Source organism: Oryza glaberrima, chromosome 2 (assembly GCF_000147395.1).
Source record: "Oryza glaberrima chromosome 2, OglaRS2, whole genome shotgun sequence".
Lineage (NCBI taxonomy): Eukaryota > Viridiplantae > Streptophyta > Magnoliopsida > Poales > Poaceae > Oryza > Oryza glaberrima.
The window spans coordinates 13,584,845-13,603,384 of NC_068327.1; positions in this window are offsets into that span (position 1 = coordinate 13,584,845).

Consider the following 18,540-nt stretch of genomic DNA (forward strand, 5'->3'; position numbering starts at 1 on the left):
ATGCGAGTGGAGCACCTTGCAAGCAAATGAAGAAAATACCTAGAAGTGAAATGTCTTTTGTAGTTGCTATGTCAGTCATTTGGCAAAATGCTGGGATACTGGTTTATTCTATAGTTTGACAGAATTAGTTCCTTTAGCTAGCTTGCAATTTTTAGTTGCAGACTTGGCATACGTGATGGGATGGCATCACTGACACTGAGTAAGCTGTTTTTATCTTCTTTTTCCCTTTACCTTTCATGCTGGATATAACGAGCCTCGATATATTTGTACTAATGAAACTAGGAGGGGTTAGAACTCAATACTATTATACTATTAATGCATGATCCTACTTATTGTACACATAATATATCTTAAAGTCCGTGTTATAGCTGGCTACAAATCTGTAGCACGCTGCTCTTCTCTCTTCTCTTTTATCTTTTTGAAATATGTTTATAGCCGACTTATAGTCTACTATTGTATCTGCTCTAAGAGATACACCGTTAACAGCAAGTTCTAATCAGTGAATCCACCGGCAGCTATACAAACATCAGAACACAAGAAGGAAAAAAGCAGCAGCAACCTAATGAAGTGGTAAATGCTGCATTCAAACGGCAGAAGAAAAAGGAAAAGGAGCACGTGTCACGCCTTGAAACCCCCAACACAGCCTTGCAAACCGACTGGATATGAGGAATCTTTATCTCTTATACCGATTTCTGGATCCGATCTCTTAGCGTTGATTGGGCCACGTGGCTAAACCTGGAAGCAATTTTACATATGATAAAATCGCGCCACGTGTCCTATCCCGTAACACGGCCCCACGCAGGGAGGAAGGTTGGAGGAGAGAGACCCCGAGCTAGAGGAAGAAGAAGGGTAAGATGGTCATTTTGCCCTCGGATCAGGTGACGTGGTGCTTTGCGGGCTCAAAAATGGCACACGAGCAAGAAATCTTCTTTCTCCAATGGAAAAAAATAGCGAAGTCATCCGGGAGAGTGGCATTTAAGAACACGCCATCCGGGAGAGTGGCAAGCAGTCCAAAACCTTGATTTTTATGGATCTCGATTCTCGAGCGACGAGAGGTTGTTGGCAACAATGGGAGCAAGGCGAAGCGCCAGCGACACCGCGTGGCCGGCCAATGGTGAGCACCAACGATAAGCTTGCAGTTTCTGATAATTTTCAGTGTAGCAGAGCTATTAGGCCATTCACAATGGGTCTACATGGCATTCAGCCTCAACCCCTAAAAGCGAATATTCCTTGCCACATCATCCAACCGCGTGGCTTTCTCAAGTCCGAGTAACCAACTTTGGCTATGAGTTCCTGCTCTCAGGCGGGCCCCACACTCATTGCTACAGGAAAGAGGGCGAGGGGCGAGGCAGCCAACGGGGAGAGGAGCGGCGGCGCCGCGGGGCAGGTCGCCGGCGAGCTTGATCTGCAGTCGGCACCGTCGCTACTAGGGCCACCCGATGTTGTCGTCGCTGCTCGGGCCGTCCCTCCGCCCGGCGCCTCCGTCGGGATGGGGTCGACGTTGTTGCCGCTGCTCGGTACGGGGGGCGCCAGATCTGAGTGCTGGTAGGAGAGGAGGCGGCGGGGTCGTCGCCGCTGCATGCCGTCGGTGGGAGGAGAGGAGGGGGCGGGGGGTGGGGGGTCGTCGCCGTGCGCCGCCTCGTCGTCCCAGCGCCGGCGCTGCCCTCGCTGCCGCGCTCTGCCGACGGGTGTCGAAACAAGAATTCGGCAATAATAAAAGGGGGTAGCGCACGAGACCTAAAAGTGGATGGGTGCGGAGACAAGGATTTAGACAGGTTCAGGCCCTCTCAATGAGGTAATACCCTACGCTTGTTTGGGGATTTGAATCCGCCAGGTGTGTTATTGATCTGACGATCAGGTTGTGTGTCATGCCCCCTAGAGGGCCTCCTGCCCACCTTATATAGGATGGAGGGCAGGATTACAAGATAGAAATCTTAACCAATACAGTATCGGTTTCCTATATCTACTTTACAATATTATCAAATCAGGACTTTAGGCCGTTCCGTAATATACAAGGAAACGTAATACCCAAGTCAGGAGGCGGAGGAGAGGAGGGGGCGGGGGGTTGGGGGGTCGTCGCCCCAACGCCGGCGCCGCCCTCGGTACCGCGCTTTGCCGACGGGAAAGGAGGCGGAGGAGAAGAGGGGTGGGGGTGGGGGGTCGTCGCCGTGTGCCGCCCTCGCCGCCACACTCTGCCGACGGAAAAGAAGGCGGAGGAGAGGAGGGGGCGGGGGTGGGGGGTCGTCGCCGTGCATCGCCCTCGTCGCCCCGGTGCCGGCGCCGCCCTCGCCGCCACGCTTTGCCGATGGTAAGGAGGAGAGGAGAGGGAGAACAGGGGAAAGGAGAAGAGGAGAGAGAGGGAGATAAAAAATAAAAAAGATGCTACATGCATTATGGAGTATGTAGCCTATAAAGTTCTTTGTCTAGTTGGCATGGGAGGAACACCAAAATTGCAGGGCGCTCTGTGAATGGCCTTAGTTGATTAGCCAGCAGCTTTTACAGAACATCACTAGATCAGTCAGCCACATGATTGGCACATATGCTTGTAGTTTCTGAAATTTTTACTGCATGTCCTGAATCTGAAGTTTTGGATAGATGAAAACTCAAATAACTCGATTGGATAGCAACATTTCCAAAATTTTGTTGTTCAAAGGAGCACATCGATTGATTTTTTTTTCTGAACTTCTGACGATATGTTTCTTGTTGAAAAAGGAGATGGATTGGATTGTGTTTCTGAACTGCTCACTACGTACATATATATGGTCTCGTTGAACATGCTAGTTTTAGCAGTATTATGACTACAAAATAGTAGTAGTTTTTTTTTGTGGATATGAAGTATGGATAAGGATCATGCATAGGTACGCCTGCTGCTAGAGTTTTGTTTTTGTGATGCTTTAAGCACCTCCATTTCCTGCTCTTATCTAAATTTTCATGTGTGCATTCTTGAATTTGCATGTGCAATACGTGCAGAGCACTGCTTCCATCTGAATTTTCATTTGTTCGGTCATTATTTCGTCAAAGCAATGTTTTGGAAAAATGGCAATAGCATCTTCAGGGTGGACAGCAACATTGATTTTCATTCATTTCAACCCCATGCATGAATCTTTTTTTTCTCATTTAGATGTATTGCACAATGTCATCGATTGCAGGTCAGGACTAAGGCAAGCCAAAGAACCACAATGAAGGAAACGGAATCTGACCGCCATACTTGTTTGAATAAAAAAAAAAGGTGGTCTCAAGTTATGCATGGGTAATTTAGGTTATGTTTCTTGCACTACAATTATGTATAAGCTACTCTGACTTACTAACAAATCATGTATACGATAACTCAGAGTTTTGCTATGTGAGCCAAAGGACTGAAGAGATGAAGTTCTCAAATTTGACTTCTATGGACAACCTGCTTAAATGAAAAATGGCAGTATTGTTATAGCAGCCACCGTTAGAAGCACAAACACATCACGGGTTGGTGCTTGGCGTGGCCGGTGATGACGGAATTGTGGCGAGATCAATATATGTTTGTGATCAATAATTCTTATAAGAGGTAATTCTCACAAGTACTCACAAGTAAATCTAAATTACTCAGAAAGATATTTCTATTGAAAACAGAGTAATTAACAGAATAAAATAAACATGAGAGGATTACCGACATCTCCGAAATTCCTCCGACTTCTTCTACTCTACTCTCTTCCTAATTCTAGTATACAAAATAGTACAACAGAGCCTCTTATAATTCAGCTCAAGCTTGGAAGTGTGTGAAGAAGTGAATGAGTGAAGCTCCTTAAATAGGCAGTTAATGACGGTTGTGGAACGGGAATTGTCCGAAGTGCCCTCCAACCGCCATTAGGATCAAATCAGGAGCGTCCCTGCCAAACCCCAGGGTCAACGGTGGAGATCAGGGTTCTGGGCTGGCCCATCTGGCCCTCAATTTTGGCCTGTGGACTCCTCCTGTTCTGCCTTATCCATTACTGTGAGTTTTGGGCTGATTCTCTGGTATTTTAGTGAAGTCTAAAGCCCCTCCCTTGTATGGATATGTTCCTTCTTCACTTTAGTCTGATTTTCCTCCCAACTTCGGTGGTTTAGGACCTGCATCAATTAAACACCAACAGTCGTGGAATATGTTAGAATTAACACCTACCACTATATTGGATGTTTTATTATCTGAGTTTTATGCAAATGCTGGCGGTATAAAAATGTGTATTTAACAGCCGCCAACAATCGGGATTTCTCGAGTCCTAGTTGATTTCTAAGCCTAATTGGACGTGGGAAAGACCATGGGAAGTAAGTCCACCCCTAATATAAATATAAGGGGGACAAGTTCGATTGAAACAATAACTACTCAATCGTCAAAATCAATTTAGTTATCCAAACCCTCTATATTCTACATCTCCCTCCTTGCTTCCAATCCCAAGTAAATTCTCCCCAAATCCCCTAATTGCTCGCCGCCTCTCGTCTCTATGGTGTTAAAGGACATCCTAGCTGGCCTGCCGAGTCTAGCACAAACCAGAGCGCATTCACCCTAACGGGGTCCCTCCTGGGTGTGTGTTCGGCAGCCTCTACCCACACTCTACAGCGGCACGTCTCCGGGTGATTCCGCGGGTTGCACATAACATGCTCAAGTTGTGGCGGCACGATTCTACATCAACAACATGCACATGCGTGATCTACCTGTACAGGTACACATCAACCAGTGACTGTTCTAGCCAGAATCCACAGAGCATATATGTTAACAACAAAATTTGGTAAGATACGTGGACATAAGGATGGATCCGAAGTGGATTTGAAGGAGTTAGTTTGGTTTCCAAAATGAAACAATGCATCTGCTGGAGTCTGTATCAGTCGATATAGAGTTGGATTTGATTAGTCGATACATACGATTTCGAGTTCATGATGAGTTCGGATTGAGGATTCAGAATTATTGCCATACAAGGATAGAGTCCAAAGAAGCAATTGCATCTATTAATAAGGATAAGAGTCAGCTTTCCTTTTTGTGTTTTAGAAATCTATATTAGCATCCACAATGGGCTGGTGTGTTTATTTTGTGAAGTTTGAATCGTGTCCAATATGAACAAGTTTTGTACTACGAGTATAAATATATGCCCAGGGTCTTGTATGAAGAACAACATCAGTTCAATATACTCTCAGCGCATCGCCAAACTTTTTGTTTTCAATTTTCTCAATGAGTTCTTGTTTCGAGTTGGGGCATCTTCTTCGATCTTCCGATGAGAGGTACGACTTGTCACAGTAGTTTGCATCGGTGGATTAGTATAACGTTTTAAATGTTCTAATCTATCTATTGTAGCTGCTGGTTATCAGTTATCTTAGTGTTAACAATGGAATTTTGCATCAGATTCAAAAAGGAAGAAGGAAACTGAAGTGGATTTGGTGTGGTATCGAGTTTATCTCCAAGACGGACTAAGCATCAGCTAAAAATTGGACAAAGGCTTGGCTTGGCCGGTACGATATAACTTGGGCTCGGCATGGGCCTAGATCAGGATAACCGGCATTGCCAATCAGAGATAGAGCTCATGTAAGGCAATTGTATCTATTAATTAGGATAGTTATGTCAGTTTGTTAGAGATTTGGTAAGAGACCACCGTATATGGTCTTGTTTGTATTTTATCTTTAGAAAGGTTCGAGTCATGTCCATAATGGACTAAGTTTGTATTCGGGGTATAAATATGAACCCCATAGCATTGTAATACGGGAGATAATCCAATACAACTTTGGCGCATCACCACCCTTTTCTCTTTTACTTTTCGACGAGTTCGCTTCGCAAGAAGCAACCCGTCTCGATGGCTTGTGCTATCGTGGGCTAATATGTCATTTTTAGATATTTTAGTCCTTTTTATCGTGACCATCGTTATCATATGTCTCTATTAATCTAGTCTTAGCATATCAATTTAGCTCTATCGGTTGCTTCTCGCTTTAGGGGTCCTACCGGTATCGGCTAAATCGTGTTGCTAGATTAGATTAGCTTAGACATCTACCACCCTGAAAATTCAGTCAATGGCTTGATTGTTTAGATATCATGTTTCTTTTCATACTTAGTGCCGCATCAGTATATTCGACCTACTAAGTCGTGTTTAGAACCATGATCTCTAGCCTGTTTCTTGATTGTTAATAAGGGTAGTATCGGGGTTTCAGTCGATCTTACCTAATATGCATACTCCTTTACTAAAGTTTTTTGTATATTTGCCACTTATATAGACAGATCTCCCTATATAGTTATGTCAAACCAGATTGGTATCGGCTGGGCTATCTAAACTATTAACCAATTACAGTATGATATATTTATATAGATTGATTCGTCTATATAAGCATGTACTAGAGTATTAGCTAGTACATTATCTTCCTTGCTCTATTTGCTCTAAATATTGTTCTATTAGCTACTTTCATAGTATTGTCTTAAACTTCTTTATTAAATTTTGATGGACAGTATTACAGCCAATAAGGCATGTTTAGAGTTTAATATTCACTAATTTACCTAGTCTATAGCCAATTTGGTATAACTATATCGGCTGAGACCACCAACGATATGCTACCGGCCCATCGGCCGATCGGCTATCGGCTGACTAATTCTGCTTTTTGTCTTTCTTGCTGATTGCAGGATTAACTCAGCTAGCATGCCCTTAACACACTCGAGGCTAGCCTTGGACCTGCACTGGAGTTAAGCAGATCTCCCAGGCCGCATTGTTTTTACATCAACACTTAGTTAATCTAACCCGATGACTCGATTTACTTGCATCGGCCAAGCCTTTTGTATGGTTTTGCTAGTATCGGCTAAATCGTTTAATCAGTTTAGATTAGCTAAGATATCCACCACCCTAAAAATCAGTAAAAAGCTTGATTGTTTAGATTTTATGCTTCCTTCCATACTTAGTGTTGCATCAATTGAGTTTGACCTACTAAGTCGTGTTTAGAATCATAGCAACTAACCTTGATTGCAAATAGGGGAAGAATCAGGGTTTCAGCTGATCTTAACTGATATGATTGCCTTTCTTTGTTTAATATCTTCAATCCAGTTTTTCATGTTATATCTGCCCTTTATATAAGTATATCACTCTATTTAAATATATCAAGCTTGTATTCAATTTTGGCCAGATTATCATATTTGGGATTGATGCTTGTTTGGTATATTTACTTAGAATGATATTCTTATATAAGGTTGTATCAGAGCAATAGCCAATATTGTATCTTTATTAACCTAAACTCTGTATCATCTGCTAAGATATTATTGACGAAAAATCCGTGATCGGCCGATAGTGCCGAAACTGTGTTGGCGCGAACTAAGCTGACGAACACAGCGGCTTGGGAGATCTGCTTAGCTCCAGTGCAGGTCCAAAATATTGATGAGATGTGGGCGTGCCAGTCATTTTGATCCTGCAACTAACAAGATATGTAAACAATAGATCAAATAGCCGATCGGCTAACAAGCCGATGGAGCAATTCTAGTCGATACCGATACCAGCCGATGTCGATAGGGTTTTGAGCAATTAGCTATATGTCCAATTGATGTAGATTCTAACACTTGAGTAAATAATGATATATAGATAATCGGCTGATAATAATATATTTAAGCAACAATATAATCCAATAGAAACCAATCGGCTAATAATGATCAAGTGTTGATCCAAAGGTTAAAGCATACATCGGCTGGAGGTCTGATGTCAATAAATCCAAACGATTAGATAAACAGTAAAACCTTTGCTGCGATCGGCTAAATCCAACTTGTATGTAATCCTTATAAGCCGATGCAACATCCAGATAACTCATCATCTGAAACCCCGATGAAACCCTTATTAGCAATCAAAAAGCAGGATAGAAATTATGGTTCTAAACACGACTAGGGCTGATGCAGTGCAAGGTATGAAAATAAACATAATATCTAGACAACCAAGCTTTTCACTGTTTTTTAGGGTGGTGGATACCTTAGTTAATCTAATCTAGCAAGATAATTTAGTCGATACCAGCATAAACCCTAAAACGAATCTCAACCGATATGATCAAATTAAGATGCTAAACTAGATTAACTCAGATATATGATAACTAGCGGTCGTAGAAGATAGATTAGAATATCTAAAGCGATGCCCTAATCCGCCAACGCAAACCACTGAAACAAGTCATACCTCTTGTCAGAAGATCGAGCCGATGCCCTAACTCAAAGCAAGAACACGTCGAAAAAGTAGAAAGGTAAAAGGTGGCGATGCGCTGAAGTTGTATTGATCGCGAAATAGTTTACAATGACCCCGGGTGTACAAATTTATACCCATGGGTATATACTAGTCCTTGTTGGAAAAGAAAGAAACTTTACTAAAATAAAGAAAATATAAATTCCTTATCGGACACTAAACACACTTTCCTCAAGATAAAAGGAAACTAACAAACTCTTCCTAATTAATAGATAAACTGTCATGGAGCATCCTCTTTGAACTCGGTCATTTCTAGATAAACTTCCTTTAATAGATTCCTTTAAACCGAATCTACTAAGAATCCGACTATTGGTGACTTGATAACTCCCATCGGCCGATTCCAAGATGCTAAAGCTGATAGTGAATCTAAGCCGATGATGACTTCGGGGCTTATCAAATTTTGACGTTAACACATGGTTACAGATATGATCCGCAAGCGCACAGATATACCATTGTAGCATTTCACCTGGAAGTATTCCAAGGTATCGTATTTATTTAATCCCAAGGGAAGATATGATAAGAGAGTACTTTGCTACTAATTTATATATTACTTGTATACATCAAAGTCTATGCAGGGGTTAATTAATTCAAGGGTAGGATAAGGTTGACACGAAGAATGAAGAACTAAGATACTCTCAATAATATATATAATCTAGGCTAAATGGAGAAAGAATAAGAAAATAATCATTCCTATACTTCTAGTGTACATTCATCTTTAGTTTACAATCATGTAGCCAATACCCCCTAACTATGCCCTCCCGGTGTTTCTAGAGACTACCCCTGATGCCGAGTTCCTTACAACAATCCGTTATGACCATCCAACCGGAAATGAATACGGAGGAGTACCCATACCAGGAAAGTGTCTTTGGACTATATACTAACATGGAGGAATACCCGTACTGAGCTATCACCATCAGCAGCCCACCTCTACTGACCCGCAGTATATAACCCCAATTAATGATATCTAATAATCTAAGCACCACGCTTACATTATTAAATACAACTCTACATCCCCAAGAACGACATAGAGCAATCACTCGCATGAACATTAAACCCACACCAATGCATATCTCAGGTAAGCTAGCTACACAATTATATCGAGACAAGTATAAAGTAAAGCCGATACTCAGATAATATAAATTAAGTAAAAGACCGAAACTATATAAAGAAGAATATTTCATTAACTCTATAAGTCTTACAAAAGGAGGAAAAGCTACTAGAGCCATACCCAAAATCTCTTGAAGACTCGAGGACTAAATGAACTATTCTATTCCTACTCCACTAGCACAAGAATACTGAAATAAACTTGAGAGAGAGCTCTTGATTTTCTTCTTGGAGTGTGTGAGGGAGTGGAGGAGGTGATGGCCTTATATAGGCTACTGTTGGTATTTCTTAACGACATTACTAGAAATATAATTCCCAGCAATGGCGCAGAAATACTTCTCGTATATTATGGTTACAGAGTTCATCCGCAAGCGCACGGATATACCATTGTAGCATTTCACCCGAGACTATTCTAAGGGTATCGTATTTATTTTATCCCGTGGGAAGATCATGTAGAGAGAGCTTGACTAATAGTTTATATATTACTTGAGATAATCATATTCTAAGCAGGGATTAAGATAATCCAAGGGTAGAGTGACACACAAACATTACTACTCATCCTCATAATAAATTATCTAAGCTAGGTGGAAAGAAAAGAGAAAGAAAATCTATTCCTATACTTCTAATATACATAGTATACATACATTCTAGTTAACTGATATACTAGCTAATACCCTATATCCGATGCTCTCCTGGTACTTCGAGAAGCCACCCCTGACTGCCGAGTTCCTTACGATAGCCCGTCATGACCATACAACCGGGGCTAAATACGGAGGAATACCCTCCCCAGGAAATTAACTTAGGATTATATACCGGCGCGGAGGAATACCCGTACTGAGCTGTCACCATCAGCGGCCCACCTCTCATTCACAATATATAACCCTAAATAATGATACCTCGTAATCTAGACACCACGTCTAAACTACCAGATACTACTTTAATATCATCGTCATGACATAGAGTAATTGCATATGCAAACATTATACCCGCACCAAAGCATCTCCTCCACTTTAGTGTCATTCCCTGCAAATACTAGTGGAAGTTTATTATTCTAATACATTTATGCATTGCAAGCATCACTAGTTCTCCTCTATTTTGGTAATATTGACGGTCAAAACTGATCTATAACGACCGTCAACAAAACCCCCCAAGCTTGAACCTTTGCTCGTCCCGAGTGAAGGATGAAAGGAATCAAAGACTTGGTTGTTGATCAGGAGTTGCTACTATGCTGCATATCTCAAAGATACAGGTGCAAGGTATATGTACTCTCTCTTAGATTAAATAATCTTTGGCACGGTGGCTTACCCTTACCCCTGATTCCCACGAGACACTGCTTCTCCTTACCTTGGGCGGTTGAAAGATTGAACAACAATTTAGAGTACCAATCACCCGATCTTTATTCAACTCTTATTCCGGAAGTTTTCAAATGATTTTGCAAAAAGAAAACCAAGTTCCTCAAATGATTCACTCAGTCTCTCTTAGTGTATCAACATGAATTCCTCACCAAATGTTGTATTGTTGATTCCTACTCTAAGGTTTTATATGTAGAGCTCGGTAGGGATCAAACATGGCATACTTGCATTCACATTTATTACTAAGTCAAAAACTTAGACTAGAGCAGATAACTAAACATACTCAAGATCAAGATCGTGCATAATGTGTGTGTGGTATATGGTGGAATGGCACATGAATAAAAAAATAAAGAAAATGCTTCTCCTTTGTGCTTACTTTCTTCTCCCAAAATTCATTCTTTTATTGATTAGGAGAGGGCATGGCTGTATTATTTTTTTTTCAATCATGCTCAGCTTGATGGAGCATAACTTTATTTTTTTTTCTTTCATAACCATGCCTTTCCCTCCTTCTCTCTTTTTTTTTTCAAAAAGTATATTATTTTCTTTAGGAGAAGAAAGCACATGAAAGCATGGAGAATTTATTTTGATGGTAATATGGAAATGGAATGGAATATTGCTTAGCTCCCAGTGTGGGAGTTTGGCATGTGCATATATGTGGGTGTATGACCTTGATCATAGAGCATGAGAAGTATCTACACAAGTCACAAGAGTTTGACAGAGTTCAATGGAATGACAAGCAACCAAAATGTATATGGTTTAATCACGATAGCATATTTTTGGCTCTGGTAGGAATTTATATCAAATGAGGAACTTTCAAATTTAGTAGTTTGAAAAACAAAACATCCGGAATTCAAGTCAAACTAGTATCAGGATCATAGTAACTCTTATTTACTATCTCATATCTCACAACAACCTAGACTTAGATCAGCAAGTGTAGCCCATTTACCTCAGGTTCCCGGATAATTGTTGGCTACTTATATTTAACCTTTGAGAGAGTATTTACCAAGAACCCATATATCAGAGATATAAAATAGAGCAACTATTCATCATTTCAACAAAGAGAACTAGCTTGTCTTACCTAGCATGACTCAAACCTATCCTATCTTTTTGGTATTTTCTATTTTGCAAATTTTTATGTTGTTTTCAAGTTTTATAAAATGCAATTGGAAAGGGAAATATGCAATGTGATACAAGTTACCTCAATAGGGAGGAGCGATGTCTCCCCCCAAGCTTGGCTTTCGCTCATGGTCCTTGATAAGGATTGAACCCCCGAAAACGGAAGTACGCTTGAAGGTCATCGTGCTTTTGCTGCATCATGTTGTTGATGTTGGCGAACTGAGCATTAGCAGATTGTTGCCATTCTTGCGTTTGAGCTATGTGTTCTGTGAGGTTGTACTGGATCTCCCCCGTCTGCATATCAAGGGTGTCCATTCTCTTAGTGATTTCACCCAAGTCCCAACGAGAGGAACTCGAGCGCCATTCACTTGGAGATGGAGGCACACCACTTGATCTAGGAGGTTGATTGTCCCCCCATTGGATGTCATGAGGCGCATGCCACCGGTCCTCATTGGCGCTTGTCCAGGTTGAGATTCCGATGCTATGGCGTGGAGCTTGGGTCCACCCGGGTGCATCCCAGTTGGTGCCCAACCTGTATCATACATCTGCATGGGTGTTGAGGATGATGAACTTTCTTGCTCATTCCTTGTCATGTTGCGCGTCTCCCTGTATGTTCCACCTGCACGAGATTCTTCTATGGTCTGCAGGGGAATGGTTACTTCATGGCAGTTGTACAAATGATACCCCGCATTTGGCAACGGGATTTCATTTGTACAACCGGGGAAAAAGTATATCAAAGATCCATCTGCTCCATGTTTCACAATATGCCCTTGCACTAGATAAGCCTCATCAATACGCGGACGAGCGGCTGAGATAAAAGCAATTTGGTCGCTAACGACCCCTAGCCCTTTTGCTATCCGAGTAATCAGAGAAGTGCACTAAACAGGAGCAGAGAACTTTATACTTTCTAACCATTGCCTTATCATACATTTCACAGGAGCAATTTTGATTTTTCTAACCATGGCAAACATGATAATTAATTTATCCCCCTAATGGGTATCAGATCACCTCTAGGAAACAAAGTCATAGCAATCCATTTGTGCATGAGCCTAAGTGTAGGATTATGGATATCATTTATTCTAGGTTTCTTGCAAATTGAAGCACCAGAAATGTCTTCCCAAAACCTATTTTTCTCGAACCCAGAAATTCCTTTCCGGAGATCGATTTTATAGGAATTGTGAAATCCAAGAAGTGTACTCAAGCCTTTCCATGTGAGTGTGAACTCCTTACGGAAAAAGCTAAAAGAAATACCATCTTCTATTTCTTTCAAAGTGCACAGAAATTGCAAAGTAAGCAAATGAGAACCAGGCTCATCTACCACAGCAAATCTCTGCCAACCAACAACTTTCCAGATAGAACAAAATTCAACATCCATACCTATCTTTTTCAGCAACTCCAGAGAGTATTCTCGCGTGTGAGCATACTCCCGGTCGCTCAGCATGTAGTAGGCTTGTCTCTCCCGATCACTGACAAGGTCGAGGTCGGTGTCGTTCAGGAGTCGTCGCGGAACTTCGGCGTCTTCCATCGAGACATCAGCTGATGAACGAGTACTAGACTCGTCATGATGACTTGATGAAGAGCCGGACCCTTTGAATAGACGAGACAGTCGCCTCCTCATACTACACAATGGAGCAAAAATGGACTAACTCGGCGGGGGTTAGAAGTGACAAGAATTTCACCTGCCGGTTAGTTTCACCAAAGCAACTTGTATATATATGCAACTAAATTTTTGAATTTGAGGGAAACTATCAAAGCTTGAATGAACTTGAGAGCAAACTTTGGAGCGGGAATGAAAATGTGTTGAAATGGGATGGAATTCCCTCTCCCAGCCGACTGGCTTTTATAGGGTGCCTACAACGGTCAGAAATGACATGTGGGACCTACTAGCCGTTACCCTGCCAAAAGTGGCAGGGAGCCGTTGCCTGGTCGGTTCAGCCGAACCAGGGTGTTCGGCCGAACCCCTGATGGGCCCAACCAGCCCCACTTTTGGCCGTTGGATTCCAACGGTCAGTGTGGTCATGGCACAGTAAATTTTCGTTGAAAATTTTATTTTGGTTTGCTCTGAAAATTTCATTTGAAGAATTTCCTCAAAATTCAAAAAGCCTAAATGCATTTTGAAATTCAAATATGTGATGATGCAAGAATTCAAATTGTTGAAAGCAAATATGCGGATACATACCAATTTACCTTTTGATGAAGGTCGCATCATTTTAGGTCCGACGTGCAAGACCGTCCCTCCTTTCGGTTCAGTGCGCGGATTTTCCACCCGTCTCCGGAGGTGATGGAGCGGGCGTCTTTGGTTTTTCCTTCCACACCTTCTTTGGTTTTAGTGCGGAAGACGGCTTCTTCTGAGCCGGTTGCTCTAACTTCTTGGCCGGTACGGGTGATTTTACCGGCGTTTTCCAATAACGGTTCCTGGGCATCGTTGTTTCCTTCTCCAGGAAGTTCTGCATAAATTTCACCAGGCTGTCCGTTTTGGGTGGCTCCACTTTGACCACTTGAATATTCTGCGGGTTCGACCCGTACTTTATTCTGACCATGGAGCATTGTTCCATCCTTGGTTGAAACTCAAATCTTTCCTCCTTGCCGTTGATATGGAAACGGATACTACCCGTTCCCACATCGATGTTGGCTCCTGCGGTGCTAAGGAATGGACGCCCCAGGATGAGTGGCGTCTCCTTCCCCGTGTCCATGTCTAGCACCACAAAATCAACCGGGATGAAGAAGTCCCGTATCTTGACTGGCACATCCTCTGCTATCCCTACCGGGTAACGGATTGATGAGTCAGCCAATTGGAGGTACATCGGTGTTAGTGCCAACACCGTGAAGTTGAGCTTGTCGAAACGTCTTTTGGCATGACGCTGACGCTGGCTCCAAGGACGCATAATGTCACGCCCGGAATTTCTATCCAAAATTCCAAACGCTTACATGTGCGCGAACCCTCGTCCAGGAATCAGCCGAGGCACACAATAACAAATTGATAATAGAGTACAATTATTACTCTAATTAATAAGCGAATAAAATGTCATTACAGAGGTAGATAGTTCCTCTCAATCAATAAAGATCTAAGCAGCGGAAAATAAGATAAACGGCGCAGACGATTCCACTCCACAGGCAGCTTGACCAGGGCTACACCTAATCCTCCACACCATCAGCATCACTGTAGAACTCCTCCTCTGATGAATGATTGCAAGGTGAGTATATGACATACTCAGCAAGCCACGCAGCAAATATGCAAGTGCACAGGATAACAAAGGATGGCATAATAGGGTTTCATTTGCATAAACAACATTTAATAAACATTTCAGAATTTAGTAAAACAGTTGAGTAATAATTAAACAATATTATTCCAACGCTATACAACATACCCTGTTGCATAGGCCCAACCATTCTGAACAACCAATCCCGGCTGCACAGTTCTATCTCCAAACCAGGAATATACCATTCCAAACCAGGAGCTAATCAAATTATTACCAGTCATAGTATCTTTTATTATGATGAGAGGTATGAGACTAATCACGAAAGACATTGTTAAACCCGCCCATAACCGCGGGCACGGCTATTCGAATAGTTTTACTCTGACCAGAGGTGTACCACTGTACCCACAAGACACAGCCCCACGACATGTCACCATGCGCCTTGATACCACCACGGTACCTCAGAAAGGAGCTGTGACAGTACCCCTCGCACAACACAATCCACCACAGCGCACCGTTCCTGGATCATAATCACCCCCTTATAAACAAGGCATGGACTCCCCAGCGACCCCCGTGGGCTTATCTCCGCCACTTCTCAGTCTGGTGCCCCGCAATGAACTATGCTATACAAAAGGTAAAGCCGTTGCCCACGCTGGCTTGTGGTTGGCACGGTTAATGTTTCACAACCGAAACTCGTGAACCGGTCCTTAATTGTCATGAGCACGACCATCAAAACCATGTGCTCACAACCCACCATTAACAGGTTTTAGTAGGCAAATTAATTAATTAACCAATCATGATTAACCATCATGAGTTATCATTAAGCCATCATTGAATAATAGGGAGTCATAAGTTATCCCAATAGTGTGCTAATGTTTCTAAGCATGGCTAAGCAATCACATCTAATATCTAGCTGAACCAATATATAAAGCTCAACTAGTCAATTTATAAGAACCCAAGGTATCAAGGAATAAAGTAATCAAGAACAAAAGGGCTATAACAAACAATAGGTTAATTCCACCCAATGACATTCGAAAATAAATGCAATAGTTGAATAGAAACAATAGCTTTAAACGGGATCAACATGCTCAAAGGGGTTGTTTGGGATCTGTGTGACTTGCCTTGCTGGCCTTGGAACTCTTCAAATTCTTCTCCTGCGAAAACGGACTCTCCGGAAACGTCGGAATCTAAACAGAAAAGAGCAAAACACCAAAACAGCACATAAACAAGCATGAACAGTACATGTGGATATTTTTAACATGTAGATCTCAATTTTAGAAAAATTTAGAGACTTGAACCAACTAAATCCGAGCTAAGATGAATTAGTTATGAATTTTTAAAGATTAAATCGGATTAAAACACTTATATGGATTTTAATTGAATTATGACGCAATAATGAATTATTTTTGAAAAGGAAAAGAGGATTTATTGCGTCAGCGGCTAGGGTTAGCGGTGGACCGGGTGCACGGCGACGGTTCACGGGAACGGACGGCCGAGATCGATCCATCCAAAACGAACGGCCGAGATCGACCGGTCCACGGCCGGACCACGGCGGACGGCATCGATGACGTCGGCGATGACGTCATCTCCGGCGGCGACCGAACCGCGCGAGCTCGCCGGCGAACGACGGCGTGGCGGCGCGAACGGAGAGCACCTACGGGTAGCGGACGGCACGGCGAACTCACCGACGACCAAAGCGACGGCGGACGATGACCGGACGACGTCGGCGACGAGGAAGAAGCGGCGGCAACCTTCGGCTTGATGACGGCGACGGAGTTCCGGCGGTCGACAGCGACGACGGAGGGGCGAACGAGGACGGCGACGCGACGGCGACCACGACGGCGGCCTTCCCGAGCGACGGCGACGACTGGAGCGACGGCGGCGCACGGCTGGAGCGGCGGCGACGACGGCGGCGCGAGGACTCACGGCGCTAGGGCTCTACGGACGATGAGAGGCGAAGGCGAGGGTGGCGACGGGTAGCGGAGACACCGGGGATCCTTTTATAGGGGCAAGAACACGGCGGCGAAGGCCCACGGCGGCCGGCGACGAGAAGGAAAGTCTAGGGTTCGGAGGAGAGAGACCGATCCGATTCGAGATCGAATCCTCCGCTTTCCAAACGATTTTAGCCGAAGTTCCAAAAGGGAAAAGGTAGAGGAGATCGAGAAGATCATTTCCCCTCTATTGATTTCACCGGAAACGGAAAGGATCGGCCGGATTTGGAAAGAGACGGCGGCGGCGCGGCGCTAGGGTTTCGGGCGGCGGCGGCGCGAGGAATACGACGAGTCTGACAGGCGGGCCCCACCTGTCAGCGGGCGGACGCGCGCGCGAGCGACGGCTGCGGCTGCGGACTGGGCCGACTTGGGCCGAGGAGGAGAGAGAGAAGGTTTTGGGCCGACTTTCGGCCCAAAGCCAAAAGAGACTTTTAAAAACCTTTTTCCATTTAAATTATTCATGAAATGCAATTCCATTTATTAAAAATACTTCCTTAGCTCAAATAAATCCCAGAAAAATCTAGAAATTATAGAATTAAGCAAAGTATTTAATAAAATTTTATCTAGCCCCATTTTATATTGGAATTTATTATTTAAAATTAGATCTTCTCTTCTAGGCTTTTAAAATCAATTCTAATAATTCCAATTAAACAACAATTTATATATTTGAAATTTTTAGGGTGTGACAAACCTACCCCCCTTAAACAGAATCTCGTCCTCGAGATTCGGAAGAACTGGCGAACAGATGCGGATGAGCTGACTTCAATTCATCTTCTCGTTCCCAAGTTGATTCTTCTTCCGAGTGATTACTCCACCGAAGTTTACAAAAACGGATAACTCGATTCCTGGTTCTTCTCTCATCTGTTTCCAAGATACGGATCGGTTTCTCAATATAGGTCAGATCCTCTTGGACTTCTATCTGTTCAAGATTAGCTTCTTCGGTTGGTACCCTTAAACACTTTTTCAATTGCGACACATGGAACACATTATGGACTCCTGTTAGAGATTGAGGTAACTCCAACTGATAAGCGACCTCTCCTCTTCTACTGACAATCTTGTAAGGTCCCACGAAACGCGGTGCCAATTTTCCTTTAGTGTGGAAGCGATGAACTCCTCGAAGAGGCGTGACACGAAGGTACACATAATCTCCTTCATCAAAACTTAGATCTCTACGACGACTGTCGGCATAACTCTTATGACGGGACTGGGCCACACGCAATCTTTCTTGAATGATTTTTACCTTTTCTTCTGCTTCCCTTAGAATATCAGTCCCAAAAACCTGACGTTCTCCCGTTTGATCCCACAAAAGCGGAGTGCGGCACTTCCGACCATACAGCGCTTCGTAAGGAGCCATCTGAAGACTAGCTTGATAACTGTTGTTATACGAGAATTCCGCATAAGGTAAATTCTTATCCCAACTTCCACCGAAGTCTAAAGCACAAGCTCTCAACATGTCCTCCAAAATCTGATTTACCCTTTCGGTTTGTCCGTCTGTCTGCGGATGATAAGCAGTACTAAAGTTCAGCTTAGAACCCATCTCTTCTTGAAGCTTCTTCCAAAACTGTGAAGTAAACTGACTACCTCGATCAGA